The sequence below is a fragment of the Sinocyclocheilus rhinocerous genome, unplaced genomic scaffold, assembly GCF_001515625.1.
Source record: "Sinocyclocheilus rhinocerous isolate Xijiao unplaced genomic scaffold, SAMN03320098_v1.1 scaffold273, whole genome shotgun sequence".
NCBI lineage: Eukaryota > Metazoa > Chordata > Actinopteri > Cypriniformes > Cyprinidae > Sinocyclocheilus > Sinocyclocheilus rhinocerous.
This window is the reverse complement of record NW_015656360.1, coordinates 1,771,144-1,775,562: the sequence shown is the minus strand read 5'-3', so window position 1 is coordinate 1,775,562 and position 4,419 is coordinate 1,771,144.

The window sequence follows — 4,419 nt, the reverse complement described above, 5'->3', positions numbered from 1 at the left end:
ATGTACCTCCAACCTTCGTCATCACCTACGTATTTAACCTAGAAGGAATATTCCTTTATTTTCCTCTTTTCTCTTTGTGACTGGCATCATCACTTGCCACCGCTATATACCCTCTACATTCTGAAGTGAATTACTGTTACGTTTGGGATGAAATCTTGATTTCGATCTCTGGTTTGACTTGTTGCATGCCATCATATGCTTTGCATGAATTTTTAAGCAGGTAATTGCAATTTTCCTGCATGCTGGTATTATAAGATGAGATGTGCTGAGAGAATGAAGGGTTGTGGGTTGTGTTTACCTGTACGTGGCTAATATGGACTCGTTTCTTCTGCAGTCGGGCTCGTATGACCTCAGAACAGATGGCATGAGGACCTTTAAGGACATAAACCCCACACGGTACTCTTATCTGATGGGTCATGAAAACCCCTACTTCACACAAGGAAATGAGAAGAGATGAGGAAAACAGCAGAGAAATCCAGTGAGAAGTAAGAGGACAAGAAAAGAGTGCAATAACGACATGAATTATAAAAAGGCCTTGGATCAAAATGTTTCAGGAACGTTAACGCTGTCAAAACCAAACAGCTGATCACAGACTCAAAGAATATACACAAACGGCATTTGAGAGATACTTTATATATATATATATATATATATATATGTGTGTGTGTGTGTGTGTGCGTGTGTGTGTGTGTATTTTACAGTTTTTATTCCAAATCTCTTTCACCCAGGATAAAATGCTCACTTCCTAAAAGTGCATTGATGATTGGGTTTCTTCCACCACAAGCTTGACAAACATGTCCTGTGTATGACAATGTGTTCTGTGTATGACAATGTGTTCTGTGTATGACAATGTTAGATGAACACTCAACCACTCATCTGTTGATACAGTATCTGTATTTATTAGTTTATTTGTTTGTTTAGTCACTTCTTATGTTTTGTCTGCACATTTTATATTCAGAGTTTTGTTATATGACAGAGATCATGCATATGTTACTGTGGTTTTCAACTCAAAAATTCATATTACGTTATTATAAAGTATATAATATAACCATATTTTGGCACATTTTATTTAAAAATCTTATCTGTGGAAGCAATAAGGGTAGACTATACAATGTAATCCAGTAGTTCTGATGCATCTAATCTATATTCTGACAGTAACTGCACTTTGTAGGAGAGAGCATGTCATGTCTGGTGTCTATGTTTGTGTGTGTGTGTTTTAAGTTATATCTATCAGAAAGCTTCTGATACATTCAGTTATTAAGTTTTGGTCGATACCTTCTCCAAAGAATTTATTTATTTTATGCCAGGACAATGCATGCCACCAGAAATTGATCTCTGTGCCTGACTGCGATGGTGTCTTTTGAATAGGAGAATTATGCAATGATGAGAAGTTCTCAACCACGTCTCCTCTGTAGTCGTGCCAATAATTATATTTATTTAAATCAGAACATGATGTTGTTTACTCAGCTGTCTGTTTGCTTCCTATATATACTTATTTATGTGTAACTGGGATATTTTCTATATAGCTTTTGTAAAAAAAAGAAAAAAAGAAAAAGCTCATTGGACAAAGTGATTCATCCTGTTCTGTATATTGAAAGGAAATAAATTAATAATTAAGATGTAGTTATCTACAATGTGTCCAGTTGTTCTTATGCCTCCATATGTGCATATACTGTACACATTCGCACATTTTCTTTTCTTTTTGAAATTATTTTGTTTTCCAGTATTGATATTTTGTAAGTGTTAAAGACAGTTGGTTTATTAGCTTTTTTTTTTGTAGTAAAGTAGTAAAAACATAGCATCTGTTTTATTTGATAACAACATTATAAAATCACATTTTCAAATTCATTAATGTGTGTTAAATTCTGAAAAGTTAGTCAGAGGAAATCGGAAAGTACTTGAATAATTTTTAAATAAAAAGACTGTCCATATAAGAGCAAACAACATACACATTATAAATAGTCACATTTAGATATACTGGGAAAACGGCCATTAAGAAAGATGACCTTTTATGCCCTGTGAGTGTGTGTGTGCACGTGTGACAGAGGTGATCTTGTAAATCTTTTCCTTAGAGTCAGATCAGGTGTAACAGATGTCTCTGAATTAATTAGACAGAAGCCCCAAAACAAGCCTTTTAACCCATGCTGACCCCTGCACCCATTAATGAGGGGCTCTGACTGAAGAACACCCATATTATTTATGCAAGGTTACCGTGTCAGAAAAGACCACATGGCCCTATCAAAACACACAGTGGGTTTAAACCTATAAGCCTGTTATTAATCTAAGACTTCATGTTTCCTGCAGTGATGAGGCTTACTAGCAAGTCTATCCACATTTGTATTTAATCTTATTATTTAGTGATGCAGAATTTGGTACGTTGAAGTTATAATCATGTTCATGTTATAAAATTGTTTTAGATGGCTTATAGTTTAATCACATATCTGAGCTCAAACATACACTGGGTTTATTTGTAAAAAGGCTTCTTTTTTAATTTAATGCAAAATTGTTCATTACTAGTTCATTACAATCACTGAATAAGAAGAAGAAGAAAAAGTAGACACAACGGATAATGTTGTGGCAAAAAATTACCAGTATTTTCCGTCAAGTTTAAGGACATTTCCTTCAACCCTAAAACACAAAAAAATGCAAAGCGAAATTCAAAATATGGGTAACATACCAGTGAAAACTCAATACAGAAAATTACTTCATATTAACATAATACTTTGAGCTCTATTTATGGACTTTAGTATATATTAAGTATATATTTTAATTTATACATACATTAAACGTTTTCATTATTTATTTAACATACATTTAACATTTACATTTAATCATACATTTTTTCATTTGAAGTTATATTATCAGTTTTATATTTAATACAGTTTAATAAGATTTTAAATAAAAAGATCAGTTTTTAATTCAAACGCTTTCATAAATTGACGATTTTTAAATGAGAAATGTTTTATTACAAATTATAACATCTGTAGCATCTGGACCAATCAGACACACCATTTTTCATTTGATTTAACAAATCAATTATTCATTAGATTAACAAACATTCACAGACCCCTCACCCAATAAACATACTGGGTGCCAAAATGTCTGTGAACAGGGCCCCGGGACCCTGGTTACCATGGCAACCCTGACACCTCTGCTAGACCAGATAGATTTTACGACCTAATGGCATGTTGAGAATTACCCCTCTCACTACAATTTCCATAGGAAAGACACAGTGCACAGTAAAAATGGTCTCCTCTTTACGGCTTAAGCTTCAACCCTCTCCTATACCAATTGTGTGTGTGTGTGTGTGTGTGTGTATGTGTGTGTTAGACCAGTTTATGTGTTTATGTAGGATGTTAGACCAGTGTATGTGTTTATGTAGTATGTTGGACTAGTTTAAGTGTTTATGTAGTTAATAAAGCCTTACTTATATCACATTTGACGTTGTTCATTGTTTGCTCATAACCGAAGTCTCTTAATCATGCAGATTTATGCTACAAGCTTTTGTAGAATTGTACAGTAAGGAAGTTATTTCCCTTAACCAGGAAATTAACGTTCTTAGAATTGACAAGACAGTTGACCCTGAGAGGTCAGCTAAATATCTACAGCGGATCTAAATATTTATAATTAATTATAACTAGTTATGATTAATTATTCATATTTCCCCATGAGCTGATTCGTTACACATCAGTGACTGACAAATCAGTTAAACACAAATTAGACAATTTAAAAGAAAGAAACTTTAAAAAAAGATTTAATGAAAAAACAATTCAGTATTTGTATAAGAGTTGCTAAGAACATGATAAATGTCACAGATTTAAATGATTAATTTATAGGTTTGTCAGTTTTATTTGATTCCTAAACAATAAAGAATCATGTTCATTTTTTTTTACATTTAGTTATTTGTTTATTTATCTGTGTATTTATTTATTTCCAAAAAAGATTCTAAAACTTTCTGTTCATGCCCATGTTTAATCAAAAAAAAAAAAAATCCAGATTTTCGATATGGTCTCATATTTTGAACCCTACTGCACCAGAGATGAAACCCACACTACATCTCAGAACCACACTAAACCTCTGAGCTCTGGACTGTGGATTAATCCATCTACATGCACAACAAAGAAACAGCAACACTCTCACATACACTCACAGATAAATATGCTGCATGCCCATGGAAGAGAGAAGAGGGGGATGGTGAGACTCTTTTCTCCTTCTCTACCTCCATGTCTTCCATCTGACTGTGAGTGAATGAGTGCTCAGGCTTTCAGAGCTGCTCAAGTGAACACAATAATCTAAATAGAGAAAAAAGAAAAGACACAGAGGGTGGGAGGGGGAGAGATGCCCACTGGAGGCAACACGACCCCTGCGTGTCTTACAACACCCACCTGCTTCTGTCTCTGTTAATAGAGAGAGAGAGAG